Here is a 24,650-nt window from a genome sequence, read left to right on the forward strand (position 1 = left end):
GATGCTTTTTTCTGCTCTAACAGGAGTGTCATTTTTGGAAATGCTCATAACTATGCATGAAAATTGGTGGTTTAAGATTGAGTGATAACATTCGGCCTCTAAAGTATGTGCACAGTAGTTATCAGCACTAATGGATCATGGTCTGAAACAAATATAGCAAATAGCTTCAGTCTAAAATGGTACCTATTACCTCTCCGAAAGCTATAGCAACTCCCATTTTAACATTTCAATAATGGACAAAGCTCGTTAAGCTTAACTGATTTATTTTTCGTCCCTAACAACTCCAGCATTGTCTTACCCGCCGCCTGGTGTAACTATTAACACTACTGCTGCTGCCCTTGCATCATCGAATCTCATCAGGAGAGAGTGTAGACAGGAGAGAGGCGGGGGCCTTTGAAGAATAGTTGCCAGGGAAACACTGCCTCTTATTCTCATGGCAACGCGTAGTCGGGTTACTGTTCAGTGTTATCAATCACGTGTGGATAGGATGGATGGGTGAACTATACTTCCCTTAATCTCTTGAGTGTGTGGGACACCAAAGCATTGACTTACCTACCTGTGGGGGTTGTAAACTACATCATCCACTCCTGGAATTACGTGTCTTCTACCTTACATAGGGGACGTTTGTTTTGACTACACGTTCCATTCAAGTAAATTGCCTAATGCTTATTGATTTCTCCTCTCCAGGAGAGGGCAAAGGTCAAACATTTCAACGGACATGTGAGGTCAAGAGAGAGAGACTTGAACTAAGACTTGGGAGTGTTAATACTCGTGGACTGAGTTATGGTTAACTTCATCTTTTAAGTGAGATTGCTCTTTCTACCCGAGTCTGACTTCATTCGTTAGTCTTCTGCCCTTTGACCTTTTGAACTAACATGAATTCTCTGTCGACGATAAGAGTCTGTCATAAACTCACTTCATGTACATTTTCTCCTGTGTCAATGAAAAAGCAGCTCTTTGCAGCTGTTGTCATAAGTATTAATGGTTTTACCACATCAAATTGACGATAGACATCTAATTTTACTGCAGCTTCAGGGCCCTGACGGCACATTTTGATGGATTACTATTTTCAATTCTGCTAATCAGTTGAGTGCGTTAGTTTGCCATTTGAGCTCCACGCCACCTGTTTGCTTTCTCAGCAGCGCTTAGTCTGATCCATGCAAAAACTTCAATTTCTGTCTCAGTACTTTCTGTACACACACACACATAACATCTGGGTTTTGAGGTGCAACTGCAAACACATGGATCAGATTTAGTTAATCTTAATACACTGTTCCGATTTATTAGAATACAGTCCAATCTAGGGCTTTTCATTATCGATTGACTCATTATTTTCCCGATTCCTCATTTCGACTCTAAAATGTCAGGGGAAAAAGTGCTTGTCATAATTTCATGAAGTCCATTTTGATTTTTTTGTCCCACTAACAATGCAACATAGAGATATTCAGTTTTATGATCAAATGACACAGAAAAGCTTAAATTCTAATGGTTAAGAAGCTACAACCAGCAAGTCTTTGGCATTTTATTTTCTTAATAAATGACTAAAACGATTATTCGTTCACCTAAATAGTTGCTGATTCATTTTCTGTCAATCAATTAATCAAGTAACTGGAACAGTTCAACTGTAATCAAAATGTTAGCAATAGTAGCAGGAAGTGTAAAACTGGCCTTCATGATAAATGCGCCGGTTTAAAACTGCAACAGAAATCAAGGAGGCGCTCCTGTGGATGAGGTGGTTCGATGTTGGCTATGAGAAGCAACGTCCCCTGTTTTGAATCCAGCCAAGGACCTTAATTTCTCCTTTTCACCTCTCCTGCTCATCCTTTCTACCGCAGGGCTCCAGAAGAGATTCACTGTTAAGTTTGGAGGTTTATTCATAACCTTGGAAAAACTGCTTGACAAAGAAATTCTCAACACGGTTCATATTATTCGTTGTTTATGTCACTACGTGTCCAAACTTAGCAGCTAAACTTTTTCCATGACAATTAGCAAGTCTGCTGAGAATGGCCACATCATGTGACTGAAAAGCTTCTGGATTTCGATCATTTTCCTTTTGTCAAATATCTTCAGTGCAGCTTTGCAAAAGATTCTTCCAAGTCTGTTCCCTCATCGTCAATTTCATACTCATGAAACAGTTTGGAAACACCTGAATTGAGCTGCGTCTGTTTGAATACAGTGTTAATATTACGTTTTTTGTTTTAAGTATTACAGTCAAAACTAATCTCAGGAAGACTGTGACATCGGCGCCGCCCGCTTGATCATATGAATCAGTGCCACGCTAATCAAATAGTAGATTCTCTCCAGAGAGCAGACACTGGCAGAGAAGTCCAGTCAACTGAAGGGGACAGTCTTTAAGTGTACAGTAGCTGCGACTTCAGAGCCGATGGTGAGAGAGTCGGAGGGTCTTAGGGGCGAAAAGGAAGAAAGCCAGAGATAACAAAGTCACTGTGTGTAGACATCTGTCTTTTGTGTTGGGAGTCTGAGGTACTGAGCTCATGTTAGTTCTGCTCACTGAACAGGTCCCTTCTCTTTAAAAAAAAAAAAAAAAAGAAACCCACTGGTGATTCTTCTTCTTCTCGCTCCCTCTCCATCTCTTTCACTCTTTCTCAACCTTTCACCCGCTCTCCCGACACACCCCTCTCTCCTCCCCCTGTTCACTCCAAAGCTCCTCCTTTATGCAACCGTTCATTCACTCATCTTCTCACCGCACAACCTTTTGACCTCTTCCTCTGTTACTGTGTCTTTTATATGCTACCTCTATCCTTTCCTTCTTTTGTTCTCAGCACATTCTCCCTAAAGATAGAGATGAGTGCAAGAAGCTGTGCTGCAACACCAGCTCACATGTGTGTTTTAAAAGAAAAGGGAGGGGAAAAGAGGATGAGTGTAAACACTCACCTAAACTCAGTTAATCTTCCTCTTAGTTAGAAATAAAAATACTTTTTTTATTGGCTGTCATTTGTTAAATTATATAAATTGCTGTAAGTAATATTATGCTGTTACTGGTGGTGGGTTAGAAGGAAAATGGGTCATGATCACATACAGGAGCAGTTTTTTAGTAGGAGAGGAGAGGGGAGGAGAAAAGTAAGGGAAAGGAGATGAGGGAAGGGTAGGTGAGAAATTAGAAGGAAAACAAGGAGATGAAAGGAAGGAAAGGAAAGGAAAGGAAAGGAAGGAAAGGAAAGGAAAGGAAAGGGAAGGGAAGATGTGCACTGACAAAGAGCCAGTTTAAGGAGTAAAATGGGAGGTGGCAGTGTCAGACCCAGCTAGACCATCACTAAAGATTGACCGCCGATGGAACGCTACAGCCAATTTGCCTCAGGCCCACACACACACACACACACACACACACACACACACACACACACACATTCATACACAATTATAGATACCGCCGTCCCTCGGTGAGGTGAGGAGGAAGGAGAATAAAAGGGGAGAGCGGCTGAGCGTGAGAGCGAAGGATGGAGTGGCAGAGAGCAAAAGAGAGAGAGAGAGAAATTGAAGGAGGAGGTTACGATTCTCCTGCACCACCCCTCCCCCTTCTCTCTCTCTCTCTCTCTTACATGCATACACACACACACACACACACACACACACACACACACACGTACACACAGGCTGGCTGAGTCTGAGTCCAGAGCAGCGCATGGTGCCTCATGAAAGGGCGATTGCAAATGAGCATTGTGATTCTGTGCTGCATGGCTGACAAAGAAAGAGGGAGGACATAGTGAGAGACAGAGAGAGGGAGAGAGGGAGAGAGAGATGGTATGGCATGTTTAAGCTGTACTTGAATCCATTTCTATTGTGTAACATGCTTCAGTGTGATCATTTTTCAAGTGAAATAAAGAACTGGGGCAGCAACTGAGGGATTTGATGGTTTATTTGCTGAGAGGTGGATAAAACCTGAGCTCTAATGTTTCTTTACTGTATCGATATTATGAAGGTTTATAAGCAAGTAACATTTGGATTTATCATACACAGTACACAGTCTATCAAAGTATCGTAACATGAGAGATTCTTGGTGAAATGAACCATTTTCACCGCTCTGTTTTCTTTATTTTCTCCACTGCAGAGATTAATATATGCCTTTTATTTAATATAGCCATTAATATTTGAATACCACAGTTTGGCTCAGGGGCGTTCTGAACCTTGGAAAAGCAGAGTTTGAGAAATTAAAGCCTTGGATTTCAGCTGTAAGAGCAATTTCCTCTTTGTGCTTCAGCTGTCAGAGGATGGACGGCTGTAAAGCGAGCTCTTGTTATCTTTATTTGTGATGTGCGATGCCAATTAGCTGCCATCAAAGGGAGCACTATAGGCTTTTAGGGGTCTACATGTACTCGCAGGGGGCTCGTGATGTGTGTACGTGCATATGTGTGTTATGTGTAGATATTTTTGCAACCCCCCCTTTCCCTGTCCTTCCCTGACCCCCTGCTGTCTGTAAACAAAGAAGGAAGCGATATACAGGACGACCGTACAGACAGTCGCTCTTTGTCCCACACAGACTGCTTACACGCTGATTTTTATGAGTCAGGACATGTATGTTTGTGCGTGTGTGTTTTCACAAGTGAAGTTAATTTCACTGGGATGAAAATGAATCGACGTAGATTGAGGTTGGATTGTATTTGAGTGTGCAACATTGAACTGAATTTATGAGATTTACACTGAGTTGCTTTGACTTTAATTAAACTGAACTAAACATGTACATGTTTTTGTTACCTCTTTAAAGACCTTGTCAGAAACAGTCGTCCTCGAAGTGCAGCCATAATGAGGGAAAATGTCATTTCTGAGGATCTGGTTGAGGTTAGGATGAGAGTTCGGGTTTGGCTATCCATAATGAATGGACGTCAATGCAGTGTCCTAACAAGGGTGTTAGGGTGTGTGTGTATGTGTGTGTGTGTTTGTGTGTGAGAAAGAGAGAGAGAGTGTAAAACAGAGAGAGCGACAAGGACTGCTATAAAACAGTACATGAAGGCAGTTTGAATTCAACTCGCTGGCGTCTCACTGTCTCCTCTCTCCTTCAACTCTCCTTCACTCTTTCAGTCCATTATTGCCTGCCCGTCTCTCTGTCTGTCCACTTCCCTGCCTACGTCTTTACCTGCATGCACATCAACCAATGTTCCCATTAAACCAACCGTATGTTTTCTTTGTGTAGCAATCAGAAATCTAAATTCCTCCTTATTCTTTGTCTCATAACTCAACCTCTCTCATTCAGCCTCTCTGTGGCTCTGTTCCAGCTCCATACTACGAGTTTTTTTACAAGTGTTTTCACCACTATTGGAAAGTAGCTGATAGTATTGATACAGACAGAAGGGCATGAAATGCACCGGGCCACCAGGACACACCAGGAGTCTCACAGGTGCGCATGTGTAGAAAATGGCAGTAAAGCAGTCACGTTTCAGACCACTGAATCACGGTCCACATCTCTGATTTTTCAGCATATCCTGGGGGATTGGGTGGGATTAAAAAATGGGGACATAAATTTCCTGTGCCAGAGTCAGGAAAATTTTGACAAGGTCAGCACAGCTGTACAGGTTGTTGTAAGTCGACTTAAAAACAGAACAGCTGTTAAATGGGAATAGTTCTTCAGTTGCTCCTAGCAACCGATATGACAGCTTCCGCGTTGACTGAAAATGATATTAGCAGAAGTCAAAGTAAAAGAAAAAAGGATTGCTAAAACCTACTGTACCTTACTGTGAGCAGACTACATGTAAATGGTCAATTGTATGTAGTACATCCTGGATACTATTACAATCTAGTAAGTAATTGGGACACAGCATGTGTCTCAATCCCTCAGCCGCAGCACATGACCACAGAAAATGAATGAATGGGGTGACCTCTGACCCCAGTGTGACCTAGAATCTATATTCAGCACTGTGCGTCAAAGTTGTCTACCCTCTACATACCGGGAAGAGCCGGCATGTCCTTGAGGCAATGCTCCATCACACTGTGCTGCAGTGTGTCTCACATAGCAGAGGATGCAGTGTTACACTATTCTCTGTCCCACTGGGAGGGGAAGGATAGCAGCAGCAGCTCTCAAGTATAGGAAATTGGCTGCAATGTAAGGTATGGGCTCAAGCTGACACGGAGAAAAAAAAAAATTGATTGAACAGAATGAGAATGAACTAAAAGAGAGTCGGTTTGGGACGTGGTGATGGATCCCTGGTGTGGAAGTTTGAAATCTTGGCTGCTTATTGTGGTTTATTTGTGTCCAATGATTTATTTTTGAGTTACATGCCTATTCTTCCTTTGTTGTTTGATGGGAGAAGAATTATATATATATACAGCAGATAAACCCTCACTGACTCGAGCTGAGCTAATTAGTGAGCATATGTGTCTGTTCATGTGAATAGAAAGGGGGAGAAGATAGTGTATGGTCTCACAAGCCTGATCAAACACTGAACACAAGCATGGTTGCCAGTATCCTAATGTGCCCATGGCAGATCTGGCATACACACACACACACACACACACACACACACACACACACACACACACACACACATATAAACATACAAATATGTGTAGCGATGAGACTGAAATGAGAACTGACCATTCACTAAGCCCCGCCCCCTGTGGTTACTGTTACTAAGCCTGTCAAGTTTTCTGAGTCACATTAAATGATACCAGATTTACCAGTTGAAACTTTTATCTCTTCATTTTTGAAAGAGTGGGTCTTAAATTTCACAGAGGTCAACAAAAGCAGGTTTTTTAATTGAATGAATTTTGCCGTCCGAACAACATTTGCTGTTAGTATATTTCATCTGTGATGACATCTGATGACATCACAGAAACTTTTCGAGCAGGCTTTAGCTACTTGTCACTGAAAATAGTTGCCGACACTGGTTATACTGGATCCAATAATGATGTTGCTTCAGCTCTGGAAGTTACACACATTAGCATTACCACTGTAGGTAGTAAGCTAGTTAGCCGGACTTGCTAACGATTGCAGTTTACAGTAGAGAGCATAAACACATGGTCACATGGTTTCTGTACACTTTTGCTTTGGATTTTTGGTTGTGGAAAGGCTAAAAAAACAAAAAAAACAACATCCTACAAAATGTTTGGATAGCAAGAACTGTTCTTGCTAGACTTTAGGTGTGTCTCAATTCAGGGGCTGCATCCTACGAAGGCTGCATTTGAAGCCCATCTGTGACACAGCAGTGCGACAATTAAAGCTGTCCCGTCTCGAGGGCTCCTCCAAAAGCAGCTGAGAAAATGTTTTCTTTCTTCCTGGAAAACAAGGAACCAACAGGTGGATCCTTTGTGGCCCAACCTATCCCCAGATTCATGACACGCTAGTGATGAATCACTTTTCAAAAAGAGAAAATGGCGGACTCTGCAAATAAAAGAGTGGCAGATTGTCTCATTTCAGTTCGGCCTTTGCGAGACCGCAATCGGCCGCAAAGACAAACACTCTCCCCATCGTGTTTGTATTAAACAAAACACACTCTGTCACTCATTAATCTCTAATAGGAAAGGTGTTCCTGACTCCTTGTATTTACCTTGAGCCTCAGTAACCAAACACGTGGTTATATTATCCAGCAGCAACTTATTAAGAGAGCCGGAGCTTCGATTGAGATAACATCGCTAAGTAGATAATTTGCCTCTTCACTTATTACGCACTAATTGCAAAACTGTCTGGTTTCCTCTCCTCTGCTCACGCTCTGCTCTCTTCAGCCTTCCACTGGAACCCTAAATTGGTTTCACCTTCCCGCTGAATTGGGTATATTGATGTTAAAAATGGCCAGAGAGCGGGCATTCGGGCTATTTATTGATATTAGTGGACAGCGATTGATCTGATCGACAGACCGGATGCCATGATGCTGTTTGGAGTAGTAACTCAGAGAGCAGATCTGACGTAATATAATTACATCCAGAAATTCACCCTCCTCTTCTTCTACGGCTACAGAGTTAGACAAGCCGAGTCATGTCTGGTTAGAAGTAGACTCACAGAGGCCGGAGAGGATTGACTGTGGCCCGTTTCTGTGTCTCACTGGATGTAATATCACACATTTCAAAGAGCTTCAGCGGGACACCCCTAACAAGGACGATAACAGAGTTTAATAGGACTTTTCAGCAGTTTCCACAAGTGCCATCCAACATTGAGAGTTAGGTAATATGATCGAAGAGTTATCTGATCTTGGCTTCCCTTGTCATGGAGAATTAAATCACTATATCTCCCAAATCTATTTTTTCTCACTGACTCATGTGGGTTGCTTCAAAGATGTATTAAATTAAGGAATCCCACATTTCAAAACTTGTTAGTCAAGATTTTTATTCAAGTTTCATTTCTGTTAAAACAACTGGAGGGGAGAATTAGGGGATTTCAATATTTTTAAAATCATTTTTTCTTGAATTAAATTAAAGTGTCTTATTGTGAACTGTAAAGGATCCGTGTTCCCCTTTGTTTAAAGATACTGACTTGAAAAATATATAGATAGTACAGTGAATTTTAATTGCACTGGTAACAAATGACATAACCTTGTACCATGCAGACATTTTCATTTGTTTTAAATAAATGATTCAACATTTTCCGAACTGCACTTATCTATGTTCATGCTGAGTTATGTCTGTACAGTAAATAGGAATCCACAGCTAGCATCTGGTTATTTTAGCATAGCATAAAGACTGGAAGCAAAGGGCAACAGCTGGCCTCTTTGTTTTCTGAAGGTAACGTGATCTGTGTAGTAGCCCCTTTAAAAGCAAATTACCATGAATTTTGAAAAAAACAAGAAGGATTACACTTTATTTTCTTTTTTGTATTAAACAAACAAGATAAAATGTGTCTATCAGTCAACTTTAGAGGTGCTGGTAGACAGATTTAGAACAGAGCCAGGCAAGCTCTCCCCCCAGTCTCCAGTCTTCATGCTAAGTTAAACTGCTAGCTGCAGCTTTATATTTAAGGACAGACATAAACGTGGTATCTGGGCTACCTCATCTCTTTGCAGGAAAGCAAACAGATGTTGATTCCCAAAATGTCAAGCGCTGAATTAATGCACAGGCAGCATTCACAGTTTCAGTACAAGTCGGACGTATACTGAACATTCTTCCGGCATAGATATAACCTTCTGCGTCATATATCTGGACCTGTCCTCACCACCCTGTCCCCTCCATTACTTTCCCCTGTGTTCCTTTAACAGGATCATCTCTGCTCCGAGGGAGTAATCCCTAATTCCTGACAATAGGGGATTAATAACCCTAAGATTACCAGGTAGAGACGGATCACATCTCAAATTCCTAAATGAATTAAGCCCTGGATACAATACCGGTCTGATCCAACCTCTGAACTCCAGTATGAAAACAAAAAAAGAAACATCAACAGCGAGCATGCAAGCTAAAGTGACAGATGTTTGAATGGCAGATGTTGCTGCTGGACAGATGGATCAGTCAGTCAACAAGATTAAAATTGTTAAGATAAAACGAGAGAAAACCAGTTGGGCCACATGGACAAACATATGGATGATGCTGTATTCATCAAAGGATTGAATGAAGCATGGTGGTCCATCCACTTATTTCTGGCTTCATAATGAAGGTACGTCAGATGTTCAAAGATGGTTTGGGGTTGAATACCATCCAAGAGTTATGGCATCGTCGAGTTTGCAAGTGAAACAAACAGCTGTAGAAACTTTTCTAAAATCATATCAGAAGATAATTAAATCCCATTTTCACAGAACCATGCAGGTAGCAGCAGATGTCTCTAATTTATATACTGACTTCACTTCAGGCTTTACAGTCCCGTTAGCATCTTCAGCGTCAAAATGTTTTGACAAAACACTTTTTCAGGCATGAACCGCGACACTTTGGAGTAGCCGCATTGTACGTGTAACTCATCTGCCTCGTTCATAGAGTGTCAGTTGAGGTTATGCAGCGGCCTGAGCACTGTCTTGTTCAGCGAGGGCTGGAGGAGATCATTACACATCATTACACCTGCTGGGTTGTGTTGACAGTGCCTCTTTGAAAGTGACAAATAGCGAGGGAAGCAGCAAACGAGGCGAACATTACCCAATCCCTTCTCCCTGTGCCCCCCCTCCCTTCCTTCTAACCCCATATACCACCATCTTCTATTCCCAGTCCCTCAGCATGTAATAACTGACATGCTGGAGCCACAGGGTTACACACTTCTGTAGTGTGAAATGCATGTCATCATGTGGAATGATGTGTAGCTGTGAACTTGGGGTAATTGCTGCGATAACATGGACATATAGCTGAATTTGACTGTACGTGTTGTTGATGTAAGGTGATATTAGACATTAGATTAAGAGAAATATACCCCCCCCCTCCCCATTCCTGTCTCCTGCCTTGTCAAACCCGATAATCCTGACACATGCTAAGGCAGCCTACTAAGATCCTGCAACTCATATGGACAGAGGAGATGGGACATTGTGAGACACACAGAGCACACTAATCCTCTGCAAGACAGCAGGACAGACTGATTGTGCAAGGCTGGAAGACACCGCCACATGCTGTCAACACCATTTTGCGGCGAGCATTTTGACTGGATGAGGGAAGTGACAGAATGTACCGAGGTGATGAAGACTGATTGGAGCGGCTTGGAAGGAGAGAAATCCTGAGATCAGGGATGAATTAATGAAGGTTTGAGTTAATGATGGAGCGGGAGAGATGAATAGAGAGAACGGAAGAGGAGAGGGACCGACGGACAGAAAAAGAGAGGGAGAAGAGAAGGAGGGGGGTGTGAGACAAAGACTGTCAGGGAAGGAACGAGGAGGAAATGCAGACGGGCATGTTTCTATGGGCGCGCAGGAAAGATTTGGGGTGAGGGAATCTTGCATCATCGCAGCGGGCCAATGAAAAGGCTCGGTTAAAATGTTCAAAGGGAGTGTCCTAGCAACAGCGGAGTAAATACCATAGCAGCCACCATTCCATCTCAGACCGGAGAAAAAACGCTACACACACACACACACACACACACACACACACACACATTGATTAACACAATCATGAACTAGAGCACAAACATGTTAGCTGTTTCAGTGCACCTTGCTGTTTATTCATACATGTAAATGGGTTGTAATCTACATAAATGTATTCATGACCATACAGTGTGCAGCTGTGTAGGAGCATTTCAGAATCTATATATCACTCACTGGGTGTAAGCATGTTTGAATGACAGTAATGTATTATAATGGGAATCAGTTTTTCTCTCTCTACCAACATAAGTAGGTATTTTGATAGATGTGCAATAGTCAGTATTATATGTAATTTTACCAATGAAATTTATGAGTATATATGAGTACATGTACACGTAGTACATTATATAAATGTACATGAGAATTTGGCACATTTCTCTCTCTCTCTCTCTCTCTCTCTCTCTATATATATATATATATATATATCTATATATATATCTATATATATCTCTCTCTCTATATATATATATATATAGAGAGAGTGTGTAATATATATATATACACACACCTATATATACTGTATTTGTCTGCACATGTACTGCATCATTTCTGTATATAGCCCTTGTATAGCTATGTGTATAAGACATACAAGCTTATTATGTGTGATTTATGTGTATGTGTGTGTGTGTGTGTGTGTGTGTGTGTGTGTCATGAAAGTCAACATGGCAGTAAATCATCAGTTAATCTACTCATATGGATTATAACCAGAGTCAGTAGATTACAGGAGGGATAGACAGGATCCAGATCTTTCAATTACACACCTCTCCTGTCTGTTTCTCCCTCCCTCCCTCCCTACCTGCCCATGCACACACAATACTTCATCATGCTTTCTCTTTATACCTTCCCATTTGTCCATCTCTCCATCCACAGCGTCTCTCTCTGATTCCCTGTCCTGCTGCACACACAAAGAAGACCTGCAGAGTCACATGGTAGCCCGGCAGGTATAGCTTCAGCCTTTCTGCTCTCCCTCTCTCGTCGAACAACCTCATGTACCCCCTTTCGTCCATCAGATCTTTTTTTTTTACCACATTTGAAAGAACTCATGAAAAGCCTCGGCCCTCATTCATTCATTCCTCCATTCAGTTTTTTCCTCCCTCCCTCCTCCTTCCCTTCCCTCCTCCCTGTTTTCCACTCTAGTCGCATGCACCCACCCCTTCTGATCAGCGGTGTAATCTGGGGCTATTGTTTTTAGCAGGCTGTTTGCAGAGACAGCTTGCACAAGCAAACACACACACACACACACACACCTCAAACACCTACCTCACTGTATAAAACTGAGCACCTTTTTCTACTGACGCTTACAGTTCTTGGTGTAATGCGTGTGCGATAATGGAACTGAAGAGACGAAGAGGCGTGCTTGACGTGCAATTTATCCACATTGTCCACAGAACACTCCAACGCATCAATGTGATATATGATGCATGTGCTGTGATGGTTCTAGGTCACATATGTCCTTTGACCAAACCATCATCCATCACTGAAAATATACACACTTTAAAACACATGAGCATGTGTGGACTCCATGTCGTTCATGATGGATTCCTGCTAACACACAGAGGAAGAATAGAGGTGTGTGTATGTGTGTGTGTGTGTGTGTGTGTGTGTGTGTGTGTGAGTGTGTGTGTGAGTGTGTGTGACTGTGACTGTGACTGTGGCAGTGACCGTGCCGCTTCGTCTAAGCACTGCAGTGAAAAAGAACAAGCCCCAGTTGGCCAGCCCCACAAGGTTTTTGATGTGGTCGAGCCAAATTCAACGCTCCCTCCCCACAAGCGACGATCCTGAGCCACGCTAGTCCTCCACATCCACTCCATCTACCCACAGGCAACAGCACCATCCCTTCACCAGTCACCCACCAGCCTCCATCTACAGTCTAACCCACATCCATCCTCCATCCTCTCCTCCTCAGCCCCCGTCTCCAGCTCGCAGCCTCTCTTTTAGGTGCAGGGTGGGACTATCTGGACCCTTCCTGCTAAACGGATGGAGCAATTAAAAAAAAGAAAGAAGAGAAAAAGAGTCGGCTCAGCTTACCGGCTGGGCGTGCAGGAGGGGAGGATGATGCCTCTGACTCTGCTCTTCCTTCCTTCTCTCTGGACCGAGGTGAAGCAGAGATGGATGCAGGGAACAAAAGACAAGGACAAAGGGCAAAAAAAGAGAGAAAATGCAGACAGCGGGAGCTGGTGGCGAGTGAGAGAATGAGAAGCAGAGGATGCAACAAAATTAGAGGAAAAAGTCCCTGTGTTGCTTTTCTCTCTCTTCCTCCGTGAGGATCCTTTATTCTTGTGAGCCAGAGGGCTGTGGATTCACCTAAACACTGAGCACACGCACTGCCTCACGCCACACAGCCCTCCCTCTTCCCCTCTCTCTCTCTCTCTCTCTCTCTCTCTCTCTCGCTGCACTAAAGACAGCAGCTGTTGGTCTATGAGAAATAGAACACTATGTCCCCCTCCCTCTCCCCTTCTCCTCCTACCTCGCTTGCTCACAAAGACCCCCACCACATACACACACACACACACACACACACACACACACACACACATACACACACACACACACACATTCACATTCACATTTGCCATGTCCTCACAACACCCCCTCCCCCTTTGACTGACATCTCCCACTAGCCTGCTGGCAATAAGAGGAGGGGGCACAACCCTGTGTGTGTGTGTGTGTGCGCGCGCGTGTGTGTGTGTTTGTGTGTTTGTGTGTGTGTGTGTGTGTGCTGCTGCTGCCACTGCTGTGCATTTGTGTGTGTGGTGCAGAGTTGTATTGTGTTTGACATTGTTTCAGCAGCACAGTGACTTTTTCTGTCCACACGGTGTGAAAGTGAATCATGGTGAGTAAGGATGTGCATCAGGGTATTTTTGCAAACTGTGTGGGTGACTGCTGAGCATCATTTGCTACTGTGCTGCAGAGAGGAAGGAAATTCACCTTATTTGTGGTTATGAGCAGCATGAGGGTGTTTATATTTACTGTAAGACCAAACTATTTCACACACTGACTATAAGCATAAATGTGCTGACATTTATGAGATGCTGCACAAGATGGATATGGTGTGTGTGTGTGTGTGTGTGTGTGTGTGTGTGTGTGTGTGTGTGTGTGTGTGTGTGTGTGTGTGTGTGTGTTACTCATTCCCTCTCTGTCCTTCTCATTCTGAAGGAATTTGGGATGGTGAAAACTCACATTAGGGAGCCTTACTTCAGGGTTGCATGGTTAAATGAGCCATTGCTAAATTGTCACTCAGTATATATATATATGTGTATGTGTGTGTGTGTGTGTGTGTGTGTGTGTGGGTGGTGGGGGTTTGGGGGCATGGCTGTATGGCAGCCCACCCGGGGGACAAGACCAAAGACCAGATGCTGCCATACCATACTATTCTATTGTGTGTACAAGGGCCAAATTTAGGGCAGAGTCAGGTTAGCATGACCTGGCGCCCTTTCAATAATCAAGTTACACGAGTGTATTTGGGGACAGAGAGAGAAGACCAGTTGATGAACTCTTCCCTTTGCGGCCGTTATAGGCTGATGGGTCGAATGAGCACAAGAGGACACGTCATCTGAATATGACAAGCTTGCAATCAGACTCTAAAGTCTAGAATTAACTTCACAGCTCACTCTCTCCTATTGAAAATCATGTGAAAAGTGTGAAAGAAAACTGGACTATTTACAAAAAGTTCATGTGAGTTGAACTAAAGAGAAAGAAATGTTGCTTCTTGAATTCCTAAAAAAAAAAAAAGCACTGAATATGAAAGTGTGTCGGTTGCCAACAATGCACTAACACAGTATAAAATAAGCACAGACAGTAAGTCACGAGGAAGTACAAGGAATTACAACTGTCTGTGTGAATTGCTGAACAGATGACTAGCATGCTATAGTAGCCAATAACAGAAACACTGTGGGGATACTATAAGTGCCATTCTCACACTTTGAAATGCAAATCATTAATTGCATTTCAATTTTTCTCGTAAAAAAACAAAAGATAAATTTGTCAGTTGATTAAGTCTATGTGTAGCAACACACAGCAGCAACACACTGTCTGTTGAACCTGAATAAAAAGCAGAGGAAGAGTCTAATGTCTAACAATAAATATGGGCCTTCCTGTTTTTGTGGTTGTGCCTGAGAAGTGGATCTGACTGTGACTTTCACATCACCAAACACTGCCCAACATTACTAAACACACATTTGACAGACTATTAAACATAGTTTCATTTTTACTTCAACTTCCCTGTGATACTACATTATTAACACTGTGGAGACAATTGTGTAACGCAAGTTAGAAAAGTCAGCAGAATTAGTTAAATATGGCCCAAAACGAGGATGTTTGATATATTTCAGCCACAGAGCACACATTCAAATTGTCTGTCTCAAGGGTTTAAGTCTTAGTTGACTTCATATACCAGAATGCACCGGTGTCAGCCGTAGCCCATCACAGAGATATGGAAGTGGTGCTGTAAGGGTTGACACCGCTCTTTTGGCTGGCAACTGAGCACCACAAGGATGGAGGGAAGGTAAAGAGGTGAAAGAAAAGAAAGAAAAAACAGAGGAGTATCATTTTGTTGTGGCGAGAGAGCGCTTTGGCTTTTTTACCACGTTTACAGTAACATATGCTGTACGATTGTTTGACTCCAGACGGACGTCAGATTAGGGAATGGAGGAGAAGCTACGTCAGAGAGCTTTTCATGAGTGGGAGGTTTATTATAAAGCTGGTGTGAGACTCATTATAGTGATGCACACCTCAGTCTGTTATGATGTTGTGTTCAGTTACTGTATCCGGCTCCCCAAATGTGGAATGAGCTTCCCACCTCAATCAGGTGATGCAGACAGAAAATCTCTAATATCATCTCTTGAAAACAATGTTTGCGCTCATTCCCCCCACACTGAGTTATGCAATGGATTTAATCTGTTTTTCTTATCCAACGTCACTATGCAAAAGTTTAGTTTTTTTTAAAAATCTAACATGCAAAGTGCTGCCGTTAAAAAAAGAAAGCAATGGATTTGCATTCAACCGAAGAATGAATCGTTGCTGCTGCGGCCTGCAGGACATTTTCTTAAATCTGAGGATTCAGCGACAGACAAATGGTCACATCTGATGTTTGTGGTGCTCAGCAGTTAAATCATAACGGCCTGTGGTCTCTGCAGGGTGTTTCAGACACTCATGACTGTGCGACCCCCCACTGTCTTTCCAATAAGATCATTGTCGCCGTTCTAATTTCTTCTTTTGGAAAAGACTCCAACATAGACTGAGATCATTTATTAATTCAGTGCATCAGAATCTGGAAGGTTTTCAGACAATGAAATACCCCAGTTTCACAGCTATAACAAGCATCGCCACCCCTACTGACTCAGATATGCACAGACCAGATGTTCTCCTTGGAACAAGAGAGAGGGGGGCGAGTTTTGCCTGTTGTCTGTGAATAAACATCATCTTTGATGTGAGGCCTTGTACTGAACCCTCCTGACCAACTGAACTCTGGCTAAAAGATAAATTGTTCACATCTCACCACACCATGAAATTCAGTTCTGTATGCTGTCAAAGAGTAGACTCACACCAGTGTCTTTCTGGTGTGTGTGCGTGTGTGTGAGTGTGTGTGTGAGTGCCAGATTGAACAGCAGATACTGCAGACCCCGGCTGAGACACATGATCATCATCTGATCTGAATGTGTTGCCCTGAAAGACGGCGGTTGTGCAGTGAAGGAGACTAAAATGATTAAATAACATGTATCCAAGGATACTGAGGGAGGATGGTGAGTAAGTCAATTTGCATAAGCTTCTAGTTAAAGTTTGCCTTCACAGAAACCTACTGTACACAGTCACTGAGTACATAAACATCAAATAATGATTGCTAAGTCTTTCATTAACTCACACATAAGTAAATGTTTCATGCTCTTTATCTAAAACCATAATACCCTAAATTCTACTTTGACGTCACATCAGCTGTGACACTAAAAGAATTTCCAGTTTGATTTTCTCTTTTGATTATAAGATTAAAAAAAGAGGACAGGCTGCCTTTTCAAGACCCAGCTTATAATATGTGAAAGTGCAAGACAGATATGGAGGGTTTTTTTTTTTTAACTGAAATATTAATACCTGCGCAATATGAATAAGGGGGAGCACCTTGGATTATTTATACAGTGTCTATTATTTTTTAGGTCAATTGTCCCTTCTTGCTTGCCATTGCATGAATGGCAAAGACTGCCTGTGGTGTGTGAGACGGTCCTCAGGTGAGTTTAGTCTCTTTAAAGGCTTCCTTTATGAATTATGAGGGGAAGTAAAGCGCACTGGTACCATTAAGCTGAAACACCATGAAGGAGCAACTTGGGGTGAGAAAATCAAAACCGAGTTTCAGGAGGATTTTATACAGAAATGCAACATTTTACAGCCTTTGGAAGAAATGAGGCAATAAAGAAATTCAAAAGAAATTAATGTTTTGGTCTTAAATTGTTTGAAGGAACAGGATTTATAGGTTTACATTAAAGCGGGACTACATTACCAAAAGAAGTCTAGCCACATTGTTAGCATTCCCCAATAAATCAAGATATTGAACAAACAGAAATGTAAGGGTTTAATGTGTCATGCTAATGTGAGCCTGTGATCCCAACAGACTTCGGGAACTCCTGGGTGGGTGTTTCAGTGCAGCCTCTGCAACCAATTTCTACTTGACAGGTGAACGCCCTCGACCCTGCTGATGAGCAGCACAGCTGACAGCTCTGTGTGCTTTTCATACTTTCTCTCAAAAGTATCCTCCGTCTTAACAATCTAAGAGATCATAAGACCTTTTCTTCTCTTTCCTTCTCTTTGGACCACATCTTAGTTGTTGTTCTTCCTTGCAAAACAGGTACTGTATGGCTACAGCAGTCCAACAGTCTCTTGGTGTTTCAGTTGATTGATACCCTGGTCAACTATCTATGTTTGAAGCCAAAGCTTTCAGCGGAAGCTTCAGGGTGATTCTCCCAAAACAGCGCCATGTTGGAAAGATGTTGAGGAAGGCCCAGACATTTACAGATGTAGTTGTTGTCTTTTGAGTCCATCTTTAGAGCTGTTGTTGAGTTGATGTCACACAACAGCAGGGGCCACATCAGACGCTGGTATATGGTGAACTGCTAACAGCAGACCTTGAATTTCTCTAGTAGCAAACTTTGGTGGATCTTGCTCAGACCGTCTGAGAGCTGGGTTGTGAAAGAGGCAGCCATGTGCTTGTGGGACAGGTTGGCTGATGTTATAGTTCCTGACTACTTTTCAGATTGAGAGACTGAGGGACTTGGCTGGTTTTATTTTATTTTATTTTGTTTTATCAGCAGCTCCTTAAGCTGTTTCAGGATCCTGGAGGTGCATGCATAGGAGAAATGGTACAACCCATCACTATCCCTTTATCCAGCTGGTGCCAACCGGTTGACATCTCCTGGGTTGTGTTGCCGACATGGAAGTTGTTAAAGTAGTTTGCTACTTGGCTCCGGATGCATGACGGTATATGGAGGATGTTGAGAGTGAAAGTGATGAGCTGGGAGGGAACAGACCCATAGGCATTTGCAAGATCCAGCCAAATTACATGAAGATCTGATTTTCTGGGGAACTCTAATAATTTTTACGCATCAAACTGGCAGGTGTTGGGGAGGACTGCTGCACATGTCAAAAAAAAGTTATACAAAGCCCTTTGAGGCTCCAGAGGGAGCTGCACAAAATATGATAAAGTGAAGTCGCTTGAGTTTGGGCTGCAGACTTCAAGTTTGAAAATGAAAGAAAAAAATCTGGAGGTGTGCAGTTAGACAGAAATGAGCTGAGGTAGTCGCCACATTTTGACAAGGAAGAATGTGTAGAATAAAAAGGTGATATCAATAATTAGGCTTTCTTTTAAGATGACAGATTTAGAAATGCAATACTGCTCCTTTTCGTATTCCTGAATCATAGCAAGATTCAAAAATCAGGGTGTGTGAACATGCTAACTAACCTTAGCTCAATCATTATTTCTACGTCTAGGTTCAACCATTCAAAGGGTGTCTTCTTCCTCTCCTCAAAGGACAAAACATCTGAAGCCCGGACCAGTCACGTTGCACTACAGACATCCGTACTGAAGCCCACACTATCCCTCCATGACTCTCACCAGTTAAATGTTAGACTTCTATATCGATGAGTATGTGGGCAGCTGGTGAGCTGGCATCATGCAGACTCCACTCGCAGCGTCAGACCTGAGAAAAATGAAAGCTTTGTAAATGTATAGAATCAGTGTGGACCAACTGTGAAGGTATATGTCGCTGAAAGGTGTTCTGTCTCTCAGTATGATCACCTCAGGCTGACATACAGCTCAAGCATCCCCACTCACAGATACATTCACCTGCCTCTCCTCACCATCTTCCCTTTCCAGTCTCCAGCTTCTCCTCCCTCACCCCACCTCCTCCCCCCCTTGTGCCTATTTCTGTCATCTTATTTGGAGTCATTGACAGAAGTGTGGTAGTTCGACACCCAGTCCCCTCCCCAACACACACATACACACACACACACACACACACCATCCACTCTCCATGCCCCTGTAACACCCCCGCCGTGCTCAGACGGTTAGTACAGTCTGCCTGTGCTCTCTCCTTATAAGGGCAAAATACATTGACAGAGGCAGAGAGAGGGGGCTGTACCAGCATAGGCAGACAGGTAGGGGGACAGTGGCTCAAACAGGAGAAGAGAGAGAGAGAGATGATGATGATGTAGAGACAGAGGAGCAGAGATTAGGAAATATTGAACAAGGAGGAGGAGGGATGAAGGGATGAAGATGGCCAGGGAGAGAGGGTGGTGTGGATTGTGTGATAAGAAGTGAGGCTTTTGGGCTTTTGACAGCAAATACCAACATTTTTCAACTGAGGAGGACTGTAGCTCATATTCTATGGCAATCTGTGCCTGTCAATTTTCAGTCTCATGCAAAACATAATAGAGCTTTTCTCCCTAGATTTGATGTCTTTGCAGTATCAAAAACCTCCACAAAGAAACGCCCATAATAGTGATATTTCACATGCATAATACCATGCTGATCAAAGCACAGAGTATTTTAAGTTATTCAGCCAAGTATTTGTTAAACGAACCATTCATAGAATGCAAGAAATAGGTGAATGTGTGCTTCAGTCATGTTTATTAATACAGTTTACTCTAAACTTAAACAGAACACACTCATCTTGTGCACAGGAGGATTTGGCTTCAGATCTCGCTCTCTACATTTTCAGCATTTTCCTCATAACTTGTAATATATCTTTGAACTGCAGAAAAATATCCTCCCAACAGAATATATTTCCAAAGGGCATGTCAGCAAGTCATCGAATATGAAACAGAAAAATGTATTAGCTTGTGGCTGCAGCACTCAGGAACTCTCAGCATCAATACTGATGCTTTAGACTGTGGCATCATTTCATCATCCACATCCTTTTCCTCCTCAGCATGATCATCACAGTAATCACATGTCCTAATTGTCATCATATCCACGTAACTATATTTGTGTGGAGTCTGATCACATGTCGCTTTACAATCAATCCAGATTAAGTGCTACCATACTCACAGCCAGAAAAATATCAATCAGCTACGCAAAAAGGCTTCATAATCATTGAAATCAGAAACGGACAGAAATTCCTCATCAATGTCCAGCTTCTAATAAAAGCCAAAATGTTTGACTCTAGAGGTTAAACCAGTGATTCTGCAATTACATTAGAGTTGGAGGACTTGTGAAAATGAATGTAATGCCTAGTATTGGCCAAGCTCCAAAAACACTTGATTCTACACTTTCCATCATACAACTTCCTGCCTGGTTCATGCCCACGTCGTCCAAACGCCATATGCCCAGTTCATATCGCACCACATCTGTCACCAATGTGAAGTCCAATGACATCATCAGGGGTATTTTTCACACTTCTCGAAACACCTCCAAACCCACAAAGGACGCTACACAATTGTTTTCACAGGACGCTGAGTACTCCATATGATGAGTAAACTGTTCATGTCTAAAATCAGTGGAGTGCCCCTTAAACCTCACAATAAAAAATAAGTTACCGGTGGTGAGAAAAAGGAGTTGGTTTGAGCTGAGAAAAGATAAAAATGACATAAACAAAAATGATGCATGATCACTTTATTAGCAATATTAGGAAAAACACCTGCCAATCAAACTTACTTAGAGTATTCCATCACTGTAACACTGTCAAAGTCACAAACCTTTTTTATGTCACACATTGACCTTGTCAAAACCCACATGACCACAATGCAACTTCGACTGGAGCTGTTTTGTTTTTTTGCTAGCAGCCGCTAATAAAACCTTGAGCCGCTAACCCCAAGCAGAGATGAGATGAGGAGCAGGTTTCAGCAGGGTTCATACAGCTTCTTTTTGTTTCACATATGTGATCGTACTCCCCCACACCAGTAAACAGACTTTCATGTGATGTGTGTGTGTGTGTGTGTGTGTGTGTGTGTCATGGGGAGCAGATAAAATGGAGTTTTTTCCCTTTCAAGCTGCTGTGTGTATGGGTTTGTTTTACTATATTTGTGGGGTCTGAAAACCAGGAGCCCACTATACTTAAAATCCTGGACATACAAGTTTAAATGGCTGCTTGAGGGTTAAGACTTGGTTTTAGGGTTAAGGTTAGGCATTCAGTCGTGATGGTTAAAGTTAGGGTAAGGGTCTTTGGAATGCATTATGTCAATGACAGGTCCCCACTAAAATAGTAAAACAACGATATGTGTGTGCGTATTGTTTGTGTGTGCGTATTGTTTGTGTGTGTGTGTGTGTGTGTGTGTGTGTGTGTGTGTGTGTGTGTGTGCTGGTTCTGTTGGTTCAGCTGGAGGATTTCTCAGCGTCACACCTCCTGGGTAGCAGGAGGCCTGGTCTGCCTGCGAGGACTGGGCAGGTGCTAATTGGGCCTGAAGCTTCTGAATGGAGACGCCTGCCATGAATGGAGGCGAATGTGATCCATGTGTGTTTGTTCAGCGTGTGTACAGTACGCCGGCGTCAGCATCGCCACAGACTGCATAAACACACCTCCTCTCTGTGTACTGGTATCTGTCGCAGCTAAGTTAAATAGACCCCTTATTTTGTCACAGATGGAGGGATGACACCCTGTTGGGAATGATGCGAGAGGAGAGATGCAAATCCTTTTAGTCACAGGTCCCTGAGTGGCGTAAAAGGCAGAAGCAAGAGAGGAAGAGAAGGGAATTAAACCAACATAACACCCAGCAGCTAAGTGTGTCAGCATCTACGATAGGAGGCAGGCAGGGGGTTGTTTAATGGCATAGGGTCTATGTGTGTTTGTTTCAGAAAATTATCTGTATAAAACATCTGTTCTTTTTAATCTCTACCAACCTGTAGGCAATAGTTGATTTACTCTGAGTAATTCCCCCATGGGGCCAAAACTCAACCCACCCTAAAGCCCACGCAACTGAGTAGGTCTTAGAAGAAGAGGAAGACGAAGAAAACAGATCAGATGAATAAAAAGGATCTTGATTCAGAGGGAGTTTGGAGATAAGCCTTTCCTCACCGTCTCTCAGAATATATAACAGTGAACTACCTCTTCCTATCTCTCCACCATGTCTTCCAGTCAGCATTCCCTTTGAAGGAATTAGGGAATGAAAACTGTCAAGAGGGAGATGAGTCTTGATAGCTCTCCCTGGCGCGCTGGTTATGTAAAGACGCTGTGATATAACCCAAGAGGAGAGATGGACTTTATGGCATGAGGGAGGTTGAAGGACATGCAAGAACGAGGTCACAGATTTACACTGGTGGACGTTTGCTGACAGGATGACTGCATATATACAGCATGAACACAGAGTGGTCCTTTAACCAGGTGTCAGTAACCATTATATACTCATTCTGCATTTAGTCTGCTTTTATTGAACCATGATGCAATAATGCAGAGGTCGCCAACCTGGGGGTCGAGACCCACCCAATAGGTCGCAACATACACCTGAGAGGTCATGAGATGATTAACAGGATAGGAAAGCAAACACGTTTCTGTAAAATTATGTTTATATGTTTTTTTCTGAATTTTCTGTAATATTTGCCTTTTACAGTTAAAGGACCCATTTGTACGTTTTTTCGGCCACTGAACATGGTTTCTTGCCGGGAGCAGGAAGTCGTGGCTGTTGCTTGACAAGAGCTTGACAAGAGCTGCCATCGTTATCTTCATAATACAAGAGGTTACAATACGCCCTCTGAGCTCCAGGGCAGAGTGGAGGTTACAGTGAGTCACTAAGTGATGAGACAGGCCGGGGCTAGCTGGTTAGTGAGCTAACTTCAGTAGAAGAAAAGACATGATAGAGCTCTTGGTGAATAAAGGAATGGAGTTTGATGGTGAACTCACAACATTTTTTCTAGACTGGGAAGTAAATAGCTGCTAATGCTAACATTGGCTATGTAGCAATAGCAAAACTTACAAATAGCTCCTTTACGTATCAGATTAAAGCCCAAAATGTACAGATCACAGAATATTTTAATAAAATACTTACTGAAACTGGGCTTTACTTAACTTTATTTTACTTCCGTGCGTGACTTACTGATAATGATTCAGGCTGACTTTGAGGCTGACATTCAAAAGCCACTGGCTCAAGAAAAAGATGTGGCACACAGCCGAATGAGGCATGGTGACCACTGTTACTAAGTAATGGGAAGGGGTTAGCATGTTATTTGTGTATGTGTATGTGTCCTTATCGCTGTCAACATGGGAAGCTGCAGGGGTGGGGTGTGGGATGTCCCAGAAATTGGCCGTTGCCCCTCACCCTTCCCCCCACGTTGGGCATCCACATGGACGGTGACAGACGCGAAAAGGAGGAGGGAGGGAAGGAGCAAGAGAAAGAGAGTGAAGATGGAGGGATGCCAGTATGTCTTCCCCCTGGCACCCAGATGATCCTCACGGTCTGCCTGCTACACCCTCTTTGTACAGATCCATTTAAATGCTATCAGTTGAAAACAGATCTTGGATTAATACAGCTTTAGGGATGAAGGAGCACATTCCCTGTATAGTCTATAGGAAGAACGACTCCTCCTCCCTCTGTCTCTCATACGTTCACACTAAGACACATACTGGACTCTACATCCCGCCATGTATCCATATGCGTCTAGACTGGAGTTTCCCAGTAACCCTTAGTCGTCCAGACCTCTCTTCACTCCCCCTGAGGCTGAGCTGATTAACAGTAATAGGGAACAACAACGCATGATAATGTGAATTATAATGGACCAATGGATGCAGCCTTTGGCCCCGCGCTCCATATGAGGCCAATGGCACAGTGATGCTGCACATGGGCCCTACAGGGACAGGCCAGACAAAGACAAAAGCATGCCAGACTGTAGGTTAATGTAAGTGGAAAGGACGCGGGGGGCCTGAAGGGGACGTACGGTATATAGGTCCTCAGAATAGATGAGGGAATCTGTTTATTTTGAACAGTAAATATACTCATGTCTGCCAGTGTACACACATTAGTGCAATGAGGTCAACCTTTAGCCCCAGTTTTCATATGGTTATACTTAAAAAATGAATGGCACTCAACCGAAGAAAAACAGCATTTTTCTGGTTCCTGAAAAGTTGATATTTTAGAGATTATGTGGTTTTTACTCCAGAGCAGCCAAGTGTGGTCAGAGCGTTTTGTTTTTGCAGCAGCCACAGCAGTTACTGGCCTCCTCTGTCTGCTCCTGCTTCTCCATCGTTTCCTTTCAATGGCTGGCTGTCGTTCTTCCAATCCCCGTCTCTGGCCAGTGCTCTGGGGCAGCTACTACCA

The 24,650-nt window shown here is 42.9% G+C and overlaps 1 protein-coding gene across 2 annotated transcripts in view; it reads right to left on the reverse strand.

The window, feature by feature from the left end:
- The window catches only part of fam49al (family with sequence similarity 49 member A, like), a 33,828-nt gene extending 20,587 nt beyond the window's left edge, over positions 1-13,241 (reverse strand). Inside the window, exon 1 of one of the 2 annotated variants that reach the window (XM_023431061.2) lies at positions 12,954-13,241. The gene's annotated coding sequence lies outside the window, so the exon portion shown is untranslated. The remainder of the gene's footprint in view (positions 1-12,953) is intronic. The other variant, XM_023431058.2, reaches the window with a different exon arrangement.
- Positions 13,242-24,650: the final 11,409 nt, after the last annotated feature.

The sequence above is a fragment of the Seriola lalandi genome, unplaced genomic scaffold (assembly GCF_002814215.2).
Source record: "Seriola lalandi dorsalis isolate HSWRI2012SDOR001 ecotype SW California unplaced genomic scaffold, Sedor1 jcf7180002054916, whole genome shotgun sequence".
Classification (NCBI taxonomy): Eukaryota; Metazoa; Chordata; class Actinopteri; order Carangiformes; family Carangidae; genus Seriola; species Seriola lalandi.